The 15,048-nt window shown below is 42.4% G+C and overlaps 1 protein-coding gene across 2 annotated transcripts in view; it reads right to left on the reverse strand.

Annotated features, from left to right (window-relative positions):
• Positions 1 to 15,048, reverse strand: part of LOC119116500 (ERC protein 2-like) — a 97,752-nt gene that overhangs the window by 1,879 nt on the left and 80,825 nt on the right. The window lies entirely within an intron of this gene.

A 15,048-nucleotide genomic window follows, 5' to 3' on the forward strand; every position in this document is an offset into this window, starting at 1 on the left:
CACACAGCAGATGCATTCACTACATAAACTCAAGCCAGTGGCCGCATTCACAATGAGGGAAGGCGTGGCAATGTAGCCATGCTTGTGTTCATGCTTGTTGGGCTGCAATATTAAGATGAACTATTAAATGAAGCCCCCCCACCCACCACCACATAATTTTCATTTGGCACCCTTTGGTTCATCAGTTTGAGGATTTATTTTCAAAATATTTTTCAAATTATTTTATATTTATATAAAATGTTTTTTTCAGATATTCAAAATGTATCTAAAATATATTTTGTATTTATTCATTCAATTTATTTATTGTGGTTCATTATTCAAGGAATCGGTAAAGTAATCGATAGAATAATTGATTCTAAGACGATTCGAAGCCCTAAAATCAGCCTAAATATTTATTACAGAGAACTTTAGCGATAGAAACATTACCTACATGACATCACAAATGCCCGGGAATAATAATTAACATTTAATGTGGAACAAATAAAGCAACACATAAAACAGATTTTAAAAACTAAGGCCTACAGCGTGTCATCTCAGGAGTCGAATGCATCTCCTCCGAAGCAAAAGCCTCAAGACTTTACTCAAGCTGTTTTTTCTTCATTTCTCATTTTCCTACCCTTTCTTTTTTCTTCCCGACTTTTACAACTTCCTCCTAGATGGGGCTGCAGCTCTAACCCAAACAAAACCCAATTTTTTAGTTATTGGCCCTCATGGCATGTAATGGAGAATCAAGCTAATTATCCCTACAGCTGTTTTCACTTGCTTTTTATGTAAGCAATACCTGGCTGATCCAGAGAGCAACAGTGAGGCCCTTCTTAGCGCCGCAGGCCTCCAGGCTGTCTGGAATTAGAGTGCAAAATGCCAGATTTGCGCCACCCCCCCCATGCTGCCCATATGTACCCCAGCACCCATCTCCCAGCATTTTCTAACTATAGCCAGACCAACACACGCCATTAACATCAAAATGTTGCTTTTGACAACCCCCCTTCACACAACCCTCCATTCCCCCTTTTAATGTTCAACAAAGTCAATCATTAAAAATGGACTCTTATGACAAGTGCTCATTTTCTGCCACTTAGTCACTATTATGCCCCTTTTTAATGAAGGAGGTGAGTGAGGATATGGCTCTGACTAAATTGGAACCATCTCCTGCTGTCACAGAAGCAGGACGAGAAGGTATGTGGGAATGGCAAAAGAGGATAGAGGCAGAGGGGTAAAGGCGGAAAGTGGCATTTCTAAGATGGTGGCTGGTGGGGGGCAGAGGGAGGGCTGAAAAGTGAATGAAAACAATCCCTAATTGCATAATTTCCTTCGTCTGAGCAAACATGCAAGAGTGAGTAAGCTTCAGATACGTCAGACTGCGGCGTGCTGACGAGACCTGCGTGCACACAAACCGCTGTGAATGCTTTTGAGGACTGGACACGAGCTTGAATATGCACTTCCAGTGTTAAAAAAATTCTACAGCCATTTAATTTTTTATGAAGGCAAACAACTGTGCAGTTTAGATTCCACTAGGTGGTGTTGACTGCTGATGAGAAAGCAGAGTGTCCTCAAAAAGCAGAGACAGTGGACTGGTGAATCTTAACCTATTCACTGCCATTGACAACTATAAACGTCAAATGTCTATTTTAACTGGGCTGGCACTGACTCGTGAATCTTAACTCATTCACTGCTATTGACGACTATACACGTATTTTAACTGTGCTGGCACTGAATAAATTAAGAAGAAAAAGACCTCGACCACAAAGAAGAAGCAACCTGCCGATATATCCAGTGAGCAAAGAAAAACAAACACAATCATAGATTGTGATGTCATTTGCTCAGTAGTCTGATGGTGTGTGTGTCGAAGCTCTTTTTAAATCTTGCATACCGACAGACAGAGAATGACATAGACTACTAAAGACAACCAGCTCCTAATGAAAAGAGAACAACCTCCCCCTTTACCTTTTTCTATCTCTAATCCTGTGAGGAATGATGGAGGCCTGCGTGGAATGGTAGGGAGCTTCGCAGCCAAGGTGTGTCTAGGTACTAATGATAGCGGTGGAATTCACAGAACCTGCACCTAATGAAAGGGTTTCGGTTTCATACATTTTGCACACATACACTTCCCTGAGAATGTGTTTGCATCATGCAGTCCAAAACCTCAGGACAAAAGTACCTACAACTGCATCTGCACCAGACAGGAAAACAGGAAAAAGTGCTATAAGCACAACATCCTCATTTATTGCTGAAAATGCCCCGAGGCAGATCATAAATAGTATAGTGTTCATACAGGTCCTAAATACAGGTTTGTGCAGCGACAATAAAAGGTGCTAAAAGGTGCAAGGAATTCTACCTCTTCACTCCCAAATTCCTCTCTCCTCCTCCCCCCACCCGCGTCTCTCTTAATTTCTCTCTTCCAAGTTCATCTCAGACGAATCTCTCATTCACTCCTATAAGCTTCTAAATCACAAGCTTGCCTTCCTTGTCCATTCTTTTGTTCTGAGCGCATTTTAAGAGGCAGTCTTTCCGCTACTGTGAGAGATGTCAGGAGCTCAACTAGCTGAAGCGGAGTCGGAGACAATGTCAGAGGAATGCCTGCAGGGCTGCTTCTACTGTATATTGGATCTATTTCACAATCAACAGTGGAAGTAACCTCAGACATCAGGTGACAGCAACACAAAAACTACTCAGCTTGAATTCCATTCACAGTTGCAGGTGGCAAATATTTTCCAAGCGGCATTTTTATTGCTATTCCCTTTAGTCGCATGGAAGTGACCATTTGGGTGTAAAGCCGTCAGGCCTTGTCCTACTTTGGGCTACAGCTGGATGGCAAACATGACTGTCGGGAGAAGCAGGAAGCGACCGAGTGGGCTTTGACATCTGAAGGAAACTCCTACAAATCTTACCAGTCTGTGGTTGCCACGCTTCTTTCCTTGGCTGCGGTATGCCGGCGGCATCAGGCAGAGACGCAATGCGGCCGGACAAGACGGTCAGCTGGCACTGTGGCTGGCATGAAGTTGTTCTCTGCGGTGGCAGTGACAGAGAGCGGGACCCTGTGCAACGTCATAGACAACGGCAGGCTTTGCACTTTGCTATAATAAAGCAGGCGGGTATGTTCAGTGGTGAGCCACAGTCTCGGGGCTCCTGTATGGGTCAGAGCTTGCTATTATGAGAAGAATTACAGAACACACTGGACCTGATGCTCGGCGTCCTGCTTTTTGTTTACTTTGCTTTTCCTGCCTATGTAGCCGAGCAACTGTTTGCAACACCGAGAGTAAAACTTCTCAGAGGCTCTTCAAGTTTCTGACTGAGCCTTGAACATGCCTGAATGTACGTCTAGATCCCAGAACGAGTCCAGTTGATGGGGGTGTGGGCGGAGGGGACAAAGTGAAACCCGAGCCCACATTAAAGCACCTCCATCAGGTAGAAGATCAGGAGGAGGCACCCGTTCTCTCAGTGTCTGCGGGGGTCTGGGCTTCTGGAGCCCAATCTCACCTCCATCTGGAAAGAGAATCTGAGGGTAGTCTGATGGTTTGATAAGAGGCCATGCTGACTGACATGGTAACGGCCTCGAACCCCCATCTGAAAAAATAAATTTGGTGGATGCAAGCCTAGCAAAAGTGCTTTCTTATAAGGGTATGGGAGGGAAGGTTGAGGTATTAGGGTCGTTACACTACAATGTTTACTTTACTTTGAAAGTTTAGTACGCAAAACTGTGTGCACTGACACGATCACAGGGAGAAACTTGATAGACACATTTCATTCACCAAAAGCAACTCTTTTACACGTGCGTGTGTGTGTGTGTCAGACAAAATACGACCTTGCTAATTTCCTCCAGCAGCCCTTAGCCGTTTCCGGATGTGGTAATAGCCCCGTGGCTCCATCGTCTGCTTGATGTCTTCTCAAGATGGCACCAAAGCCAGCGACCCTTCAGTTCTCACTCCTAAACCAACGAGCCTCGTCCCCACTCTCAGGCCCACACGTTGAACATTTCTCCATCTGGTCTTTATTGCCCACAGTTCATGTTATGTCCTTTAACTGATTTGCCCTCATAACACACTTACTCAGCTGGGGGAGAAGCACCTTTTGCGAAAGTTATGTTTTTTTTTGTATTATTATTATTATTATTAAAGCATTGTAAGATGGAACAGAACTTGATTTGTCATACAACAGGCGGCAAAAGTCACAAAACATTTTACGATCATCTGCTTGAATAGCGTAAGACAAATTGATAATAAAGGCCTGGTTAGCGAACTTTACCGTGGAAATAGACATTTTGGAATGTGAGCCAAATGTTTAAGTAGACTCTGGAGAGGTCTTATTGTCTTTCTCCAAATTGGTCCAAAGGCAAAACATTTAGAACACTGCACTGCAAATGTGATTTAGTCTCACATCTTTAATTAGGACTCTGATTTTTTTCCATTAGCATGGCCTTTTTACACATGAACAAGCAAACCACATCGCTTCACCCGATTTAACCGAACGGACGAGTAGCTACAAACGGGATTGTTAGCTCTTGCTGTCAAGTGGACTGAGAGTGTTTGTTCTAGCGCAGCTGCAGCGTGATGCTTAATGCTAGCTAAGTCCGGTCTCAGGAAGAACCAATCATCTTGTTGGCCAGGGTCTGTTTGCCGCCCCCCCGGGTCAGAAGGAGCCCCGGGACATTAGACACATTGGATACACACTGGGGAAAAGAGCTTTTTACAATGCTTGGTGGTCTGCTACTGATCTCCACCTAATGCCAAGCAGCTAAGTGCCAATTCTGAGCAGTGCCAAATGAATCCAGTCTAGAGGGAGAGAAGGAAAAACAACAATGATGACTGGATCGTGGTTTTAATGATTCCTTAAAGAAATACGAAAGTCAGATCAAACACTGTGCATAGGGGAAGGGGGGGCGGGCATGTGTGGGATATTCTCCATGCTGTGGGATTCTACCGCCTCCAGGCATGAATCTGAGGGCAATGAAGCAAACAGGGAAAAGTGATCATCAAAAAAGACGGGTTTGGAGGGGAATGCCCACCTTTGGAGCCTCGGGGTGCGTTGGAGGGAGGTGGGCTGGTGGGGGGGGTTGTGACTGGGAGTGACATAGGAAAGACAGACAGACTTTTTTTTTCTTCCCAGCAGAGGAGGACCACATTTGATAAGCTATTGACGCAGTTATGACGGAATACTCTGAACTCTAAATTGCCTCTAGTGGGCTGTAAACTGATTCAGTAATAGCGTCTTGAACATTTAAACACTCCGTGGGATGCTCTGTAGAACATCATGGAAAGGGATCCGTAAGTAACGCTTAAATGACGATAGAGACCAGAGATGGGGACTCGAGTCACTGTGACTTGGACTCGAGTCGACTCGAGTCGCTGTTTTGATGACTTGTGACTTGACTTGACAAAAATAAAAAAACTTGAGACTCGACTTGGACTTGCAAGTTAAAGACTCGGGACTTGACTTGACTTGAGACACGATGACTTGAATGACATCCGTGTTATTTAGTTTATGTTTTCAGTTTGAATATAAAATTAATAATACATTTAAAAAAGTAATATCGATAACACGGTAGGAGCGCAGGCTGAGAATGGCGTTGTCATGATTGGATCGCTACCCTGTCAATCAATCAGTCGTGCCCTCTCTACCTACCGAACGAACGTGTTGATTGGAGAATCACGCCCCTTTATATCAGACATGCACAAACATGTCAGCGGGAGCGGTACCTTCGGCTATCGTAATTACCTTTATGACGGCAAAAGACGGACAGCACAGTTCAAGATATGCAACAGAAACATTTCAGACAGCCAGACGACTTTGTCCGTTTGAAGTTTATAGAGCTCTGGTTTCTCCAGATGTTACAGATGAAACATACAATGTTTCTAATGCTCTTTAATGTGTTTCTTCTTTCAGATTATTTCAGATTATTTTTTCATATTTGCAACTCACTGTCGGCAGACGTTCATTTGTTTAGATTGAGCTGTCAATCATTGTATGAGGTAATTTCTTTTTTGTTTGATTCCATGATGTATTTGACTGAATATCAGTAATTACAGTGCAAATCCAAATTATTGTCATATTTTTTAAACAGGTTAGACACATTGGACAATGATGGTTACTTAAAGTTACTTATATCTTGTCTTTTCACGTTACTAAGATCAGATTCCGCGGGTAAAATTGCAATAATAAGGTGACTTGACTTGGACTTGCCCTATTTAAGGACTTGACTTGGACTTGACTTGACCTATTTAAGGACTTGACTTGACTTGCCCAAGAAAAAAATGACTTGGGACTTACTTGAGACTTGAAGGTTAAGACTTGAGACTCACTTGAGACTTGCACATGTGTGACTTGGTCCCATCTCTGATAGAGACGGTCGTAAATAAGCATCCAAGAAAGTGACACAGCTTGCTTAATGCACACATGAAAAGTAAATAACATTTCACAGTTTTAATAAAGAGCTTCATATATTTGTGGATATGTATTGCCAAAACATAGCGTAGACCGTAAACAAGCTCCGAGATAGCGATTAACATTTCATGTGCTATTCATGCAACAGGTTATGATGCACTGCTAGCATAAGATAAGCAAATATGCTTTGTTATGATAGGGAGGAATGATATAGCGTCCAGCTGGGATGATATTGTATGTAAACATGTCCTCGCCCTGTTTATGGAAGTCTGAGAAGTGGAATATAAATGTGCTAGCTAGGTTAGGATCACTGGTTTCTTTAACAAAAACGTATGATGTGCTGTTCTAAACATTTCAACTTTAAGTCAGCAAAAACAAAAAAAAGATTCCCGTCATTATACTAAAATAAGCAGTGAAAACGTATTGAGTAAAGTGCTTGCAGACCTTCAGTAACTGGAAAAGAATCACACAGCTCATTCAGTATGAAATGTTACTTTGTGAGTCAGTGTATGTGTGTGTGCGTGTGTGTGTGTGTAAACTTCCATTTGTCTGGGCGACGCTGGGAATAATATCGGCTTAACGCTGAAAGAATTCAGGCCTCTCGAGCAAGGTCATGTGCTGATGTTTAGTAGGAGCTTTCTCAGGTCACAGATTGTGACTTTCAACCATCACTCACATTACCCCACATCCTTGAGTAGGCCAGTTAAAATGGCATAGCCCGCATTTCTCCCCCGGTTTGCTGTAATGACAGATGACAGCCATCTCGCTCGACTTACCTAGTTGAAGGAGAAGTCAAGCAAAATAGCTGCGAGGAAATAAATGCTCTTCGCGTATACAAACTTGAGGTAGGCTCATTTGGAATTTTGAAGGCAAATTGCAATTGCAATTCTATAGCATACTAAATCAATTTTGACTGTCATGAAGTCAACAGCGCAAACCTTGTGGAAAAAATTTGCGATACAGTGCAAAGAATATGAGAAAAGAAAACCTTACAGTTTACACAATTGACAAATTAACATTTCAACAAGCATGTTGCTAGACTAGATATAAAGAGCAAGACACGCTGAATGTTGGATATGTAAGACGTAGTATAAGGATGGGCTTAAAATTTAAGATTTGGGCGTGATGCCAGATTTGAGCAAACTGAGTGCTAAAATCGAACCAGCAGTAGTTAAGCAAACAGAGACTGGGACCCCTGAAGTGCACTGACCATATTGCACCTGCTTGGCTTGGCATCAGTTCTGCTCCTTGTTGAACAGGAATGCCAAAGTCAGCTTTGAGTCAGATCAGAGAAAGTCTACTTTGGTGACAGAGCCTTTTCACATTTCGCTTTTTGGCCACAAGATCATATGAATTTATGAAAATACTCAAATGAGTTACTGAGTTGCAGAACCACACACACTGCACAACAGTTAAATCGCATTTGGCCACGCCGCTCTGTGTTTCGGCGGGTCTTAGAGAGATAGTGTTGCACTGTCGATACCCCACTTGGTTTCTGACAGATGTTCAACAGTTCGGAAAGACTCAACTAAATGCCTGTGAGAAATATTTTAACAAGCCAACATCTGACAGTCAGATCACAGGGACAACGAGGGTGTGAAAGATTATACTTGTGTTTAATAAAGAGCTTGCTTCAAACTTACAACGACAAAGGGGAATAAAGCACCTTTATGTAAATTTAATTCCACAACAGCTTTTCCACATCATTGCAGTTTTTTGGGGGGTGTAAATTCACACCTGTGTTCAGATTTTCTTGAACTCAATTCTAAGCCTTTGGTTGTACAGCTTCTTTGGACTTGTATTATTTTCTTGAAATCTCAGTGTGTTGTCCATCCATTCGTCCGTCCATCCATCCATCCATCCATCCATCCATCCATCCATCCATCTATCCACCCACCCACCCAGACTATGTCTTCGATTGTTACCCAGTCAATCACAGGGCACAGACAAAGACGCACATTCACACTCACATCAACACCCACAGTGACTGAGCAGGAATCGAAGGCCGGTATTTTGTGACTTCTCTGTTAAGGCCTTCACTCCACAGCCTATATAACATGTCCGGCACTGTGTTGATTGCGTTTTTCAAAGTTTTCCCAATTTCTGCAATAAACATTCCATGACACTCAAGTGGGGAAGCAGCAAAAGACAAAGACCCGAGCACAACTTTAGGAATAAAAGAGGCAGGGACAGAGACAAGAAGTGATGTTTAAAAAAAAAAAAAAGGAGGGGGTGTAATAACAGTGGTTAAGTCCTGCTCTTTCATTGAGTAAATCTGGTCGGTGCTATTTCACAGTGTCGGAATCTCCTGAGGCCCAGATCAAAGAGTCACCCAGAGACAGGGCTTGTAGACAGCGCGAGGAACAGGTGACAGCTCTTCCACATATGGAGGCACTCACACACACACAAACGCACACACTTACACGCACACACACACTTGCACGCACAAACCCTCCACAGCATCAGGACACACATCTGGATGAACACACGCTGAGATCAGAAAAGCACGGCGTGACAGCTTCTTTTGTGTCCCGAAGAGCCTGTGGGGGGATGCCTTTCGGAGGAACTCTCATAAAACCATACATCTATCAACTGGGCTTGGAGAACCACTTAAAAAGAGTCAATACAGGATGCGCACATACCACACTAAAAATGCAGCAGCTATGACAAAGTGCATTCAGACGTAACAAGTCGAAGCACGACAGGCCCCGTGTGAGTTGAACATTGATGAGACTGAACATGCACAGCTGACACGGATACAAACGCAAAGGAAACGTGGTGCTGGAGTGGAGCCTTGTGATGTATAGATTTAATATAGAGAGAGCCATATTTAGAAAATATGAACATAAATCTTACGCTAAACCTCCCAACACTTCCTCCTATAAATGGCCAGGCAATTATATTGTAATTCCAACACACACAAGCACGCTCACAGAGGAACCTAGAAGGATTCAAGCTGCTCGACCAATGGTTGCAAAATGTGGGCAAAAACAGGGGTTCAAACATCATTATCAAGAGCAGAAATTTAACCCGGGTGGTCTCTTAATGCGGCAATGTTTCCACTTGAGCGAGGTGTGGTTTGGAACGATCTAGCACATACCAGACACAAAAGAACAAGCTACACACTAAATTAGGTACACCTGTGTCGTATCAAAAATGTTGCCTTTAGGAATAAAATATAAACGGCAGAGTCACGTTGCAATATAAGATGAATACGAATTTACTACCAATCTTGTTGAGTAGTTGTACCACTCTTCAATGACGATTATTGCTTAAGGGTGATTGATCGTCAATCAGGTGTTTGGCAACAACGCTCAAACAGGTGGTGGGTTCATGCAGTAAATTATTAGCGGTGCCTCAAGCGTGTGGCAATATTTGATTAAAATTGAGACTGGTAGCATGGCCACTTGCGCGACATGGAAATAAATTCTCAAATATAACAAAAGTCATATGCACACGTATCTAAAAAGGCACCTGCAAAAATAATAATAATGGTGTTTTAGTCTGGAATTGGTCTTGGAATTTTGGAAGTTCCGACAGTTTGCCAGCCCTTGAAGGGCTCAGGGGTCAGTTTTGCAAATGTGATTGGATGATCGAGTCATGGGTGGGGCCTGTGCAACTGACGACAGTGAACTTATGTTTGAAGTCACGCAAAGAGAGTTGGCGACTGAAAAAATTTCAATGACATCATCGTTTCGTTGAAGTCGCCTTAACGACAAAAAAAATAAAGTCGTTTGTCCGTTAATTGACTGTGAACAGATATAACATAAATGGAAAGGACTGATGCAGGTATTTTATTTCCCTTTTCAATGTTTGACAACAAATTGAGTAGGCAAAGTACCAAACGGGACTTTTGCTGCTTTATAAAATAAAAACAGTCCCACCTGAAACATGGCCATTATGACCAATAGCTTTCGTTGTTTTCACAGAATATGAGAAGATTACACAGCACTATAGTGAGCCAATTATGCTCTTCACTAAAACACGCCTCGAGCACCAACAGCTCCGTAATGATGATGGCTTAAACGCTTTCACCAATTCAGCTGTCCCGGCCATCTTGCACGGACATAAACATACTTGGCTGGTAAAGTCACATACGCACAAACACACCCACGCACACAGGCACACTAACACTCAGCCACAGAAGCTGACAGAGTCAAATTGAATCCTTGTGGTAAATGCATAGAACATCCATCCAGCCACAAAGGGCCATCTGTGTGCGTGCGTGTGTGTCTTCCCAATGGGCCGCCATCAGCCGTCAGGTCAAGGATCGGCTTCAAGTTGAAACTCCGAAACAGTTGCAGAAGAACTACAAGTTTCAGCCTTCCTCATCTTCATCGTCTTGACATCCTTTCTCCAAACGGTGTCACCTCTGACCCACTGCCAATTCACTACTGTCATTATGCAATTAACACCAATTAAGTCATTTGGCTGTAAGAATATGCGTGCGCGTCTGTATGCATCTACGTGCACATGGTTGCTGGCGTGTGTGTGTGTGTGTAGGTGTGTGTGTGTGTGTGTGTGTGCGCGCCAGTATGTGGATGTGTGTACATGCGCATGATGGGGCAATTACAACAGCACAAGGGAGCCTTTTGGAAGCGGAGAGCACTGCAATCAACCAATCAGCCTTCAGATGGCTTTGACATGAAAAGAGAGCGCGGCCTCTTCTAACCCTGCGGGTCAGCCCCAATTTACTCTATTTACCCACTCAGGAATGACTCTCTGTGTGTGATGAAGGAGACAGAGGGAGGGAATTGGGCTGTGGGGGATTGGGTGCTCGAGGGCCTTGGGGTTGTTGGGCAGGTGAATTGTAGTGGGTAGGAGGGTGGGCTAGGTTTGGGGTGGGATTGGGTGGAAACTGGAGGGGGACACACACACACACACAGGGAGAGGCCTTCAGGTTGTGTTTGCAAAGCGAAAAGGCCAGCATTTGGAGTCCATTTTCTGACAATTTACCCTTGGAGAGTGGCTCAACACACACGCACACGCACAATATTTCCATATCTGAGACCACAAGATCAACAACGTGGATGCTAGTAGCAAGAAGTTCACAATGATAAAAGAGCTGGCAGTGTTTAACAAAATGTTTAAAAAAAAATGGTAATACAAACTTGATAATGATTTCCTGATGTCATTTCTTGAGGTTTTGATTACTGTGATTAAAATCCCCCACAGCATTTCCAATGAAAAGTGCATGCGTATGTACAGTATATTCAACCTGAGTTACTTAATGCAATTTTAAACTCATTATTAAAAGGTTTATATACTATATGGAGACATTTGTAATATTTAGAATGAAATGTTAAATTCAGTATTAAATTTGAGTATTGTATTAATTGCCGACATAGTAGTAGTAGTAACAGTAGTAGCTGTTTTGATTTTGAAGCATCAAATAAATTAGAAAGGTTTCCACATACCCTCTGCAATGGATTAGTCATTGCTGGTTGGTGCATTAAATGTTTTTTTTTTGTTTTTGTAATTTTGAGATGTCCTGCTTTGTGAGCAGTCATTGAATGCACTAATAAATGAACAATATTACGAAACAAAAGTTTTCATTTCTTAAATTCACATTGCTTCTTTTCTAGAGGCAAAGCTAAATTGATTAAAAAACTACTGAGATATAATTTTATAAAATAAAAGCGATTAAATTGAATTTCAAAAATATTTATTTATAGTATGTAGAGCCACCAAACAAAGTTAGTGAGCAAAATAGGCGAAAAAACAAAACAAAACAAAAACAGAATCCACCATCCAGATAGTGCTGTCACAGTGATAATCAAATTTTCCTTGATGCTGGAATAAATCAGGTTTTTGCTTACAAAGAAAGAAAAAAAAATCATTGTTTTCCTTTTCTCCAATTCGTCACAACTCAACCCGTATTGATTTTACAAGTGAACAAGCCACTGTTTGCATTTGTTTTTGCACAGAACAAACCGAGCCCCAGATCAACACCCCAGCTGTGAGGTCTGGTGCCAGGCCTGGGCTGCACACCAGTCAACTAAACAGGACCAGTCATCTCTTCATCACACCAAACAGCCTCCTGGCTACACACTAAGGGGAGGCAGAAAAACTAAAAGCAGACAGAGAAACTTCAAGACAAAAGAGAGTCAGTATTTCCACAGCTCCCAGTCAATAGTATCACATATCTAAGGAGGGGAGATTCGAACTAGCCTATATCTTCTCCGTTTGTGTGTCTTAGTACAAAACTGTCCCGCTTCAGGGGCTCTGAACGTGCACTTTAATCAAGACAAGATGGCTCTGCCACAGGAAGTCCTCCAGCAAAGGACAGGAAACAGCAACGCAAGGGCCACATCATTAGTCTCGCCCGTTCTCTCCAACGCCCCGCAGCCAAGAAGAGTCCTGGACACCAAGAGAGGGTTGTGACCTGTGGCATGTCTCGATATCTGCTATTAGTATACTTGGAGCCTGCGGGCTGGAATTAATAACTGATTTGTTTATTGAATTGTGAGCGTTCAGCAGAGTCAAGTGACGGTGTGGTCTTTTGAGCTAGAAGACCAGTAAGTACTAGTTTCAGATCTATCTCTGCAGCTTTCTGTTGCCATACCCTCGCACAACATACACAAACACCTTTCCAAAAAGCTAAAGCAGCAATCTGCCCACGACATTCTCACCGCCTTTTTCTGTTCTGCAAGCCATCAAGGCTAAAGACGCTAATTTCTGTTGATAGCTTACAGGTGGCCGCTGCAAGGTGAACCACATCCAGTGCGCCGGCCTCGACAGACACATGCATATGGGCACGCCTCTACATACGCTGACAGTAAAACCAATCCTTTTACAAACCCAAACATCAAAGACAGAAACACACGCCAAGTTAAAACATCCACAGTAAAACATTGTGCACTCTTGTAAAATCTGAAGAATTTCCAACGAATGGTCGGAGTCTGTTCCAAGAGTGGCAAGATTCCAGACGGCGACAAAGCACTTTCTTGAATTTATTTTTTCCACATTTACGATTGAGTTCACCAGTATAGTAGTGTGATCTGTAATATTAGTCCACAGGAACAAAACAAACAAAGAACTCTCTCACAGTTCAATTGGCAGAGTGTGATGTAACCGTTCTAAAATACAGTGAGATTATGTAAAATGAGGTCTGGGGATTTATAATGTATATCCCACAATTTGCAGATTAACTCTGAAAGGTTGTCCTCCGTCAAAACATGTCACATTTAATCTGGAGAGGCAAGTACAAACACACACTACACGCACAATGCAGGATATTGTATTTCCTGCCTGCTGTTGATATTTAACATTCATTTCGACTTAGTATTTAGTGTTTATGGGTTGGAAACAATGTGGTGTCATTTTGGGGGGGTGGTTTAGCTCGAGGCAAAAAGATCCAGGGCGCTCACTTGCTCGCAGGTTAGCATATTTTTATTTTTATTTTTTACATAGGAAAGGACTCAAAAAAACGATAATTTGAGTGAATATGTGAGTAAACTCACTATCCACGATCGTAAATGTGTTAGTTACAATTTCAAACTGGGTTAACATCATGGAAGACATTTTTAAGAATTTCATTTACTATGTTCAAGTTTTCAGCACTTTTTCTGTTAAAATTTAAAGTGTTGCGAGTCTGAAAATGTAATAAACATACTTAATGACATTTAAACAACGTATTGCAGTTTGTATTTTAAACTGTTTTGATGCCTTTCGCCTTTTATCAGCCAAGACTACCGACTTTACCGTCCTGCTCTTTGGAAACAAAACTACTGATGTCATCCAGTCAACTTTTTTTTTTTAAATGAGAACCATTGAAAAAAACCTCAAGTAGATTCCTGAACAACACATAGGCTCCATAAAAAATAAAAACCTTGCCATTGCTTTTGCCCAGACAGTACCAGAGGGTATAATCCTGAATGAAAGACGGTTCATTATCTACTTTCATCTTTAAATTTGCCTGACATGTACACAAACAAGCATGCAAACAAGAAAAGGACAACGTTTGAGGAAAGAGATAATCCTTGTCGAGGCGTGCAGGTAATGAGGGTAGGACCTCCTCACATGTATCTATTTGGGGATTACACCAGCACTTTGATACACCTCCCTGTAATTGCTTGTGTACATTTGTAGCGTGCATGTGCGTGTGTGTGTGTGTGTGTGATTCCCTTTGTTGTTCTGTCTGTCAATCTAGTTTGTTACACATAATCCAGAGGATGACACCCTCAATCCCGTGTGTCAATCTGAGCCTTTGTAGCGGCACTCAGGCAAGGAACTCGGTTTAACACTTGTGCAGGCTCTCCATTTTCAGAAATACACACATAGACACACACACCTGTGTCAGGTAACACACCAAAGTGGATCACAAAAAGAACAAAGCATTTTTGTCTGTCAAGAAATACAAACAACTACACCACATCTGTGTGTGCGTGTGTGCGTGCGTGCGTGTGTGTGTGTGTGCGTGCATGTGTGTGTGTGTGTGTGTGTCAGCAGACAAGTGATGAGGGAGTAAGAGCAGCAGGAAAAGAGCATCGCAAAGCACTCTGTTTGAAAAACCCACAAAAATATATTTCACCATTCATTTTCATTATCATGATGATCTCCATTGTTCTTCAAACGTCCCACCTCCCACACTCAAAGGGAATGCGAGAAATATACACAATACATCTTTCATCAGATTTTAATACCGCTTCTGCTTGGCCACCAAAAAAA

This window comes from Syngnathus acus, chromosome 2 (assembly GCF_901709675.1).
Source record: "Syngnathus acus chromosome 2, fSynAcu1.2, whole genome shotgun sequence".
Lineage (NCBI taxonomy): Eukaryota > Metazoa > Chordata > Actinopteri > Syngnathiformes > Syngnathidae > Syngnathus > Syngnathus acus.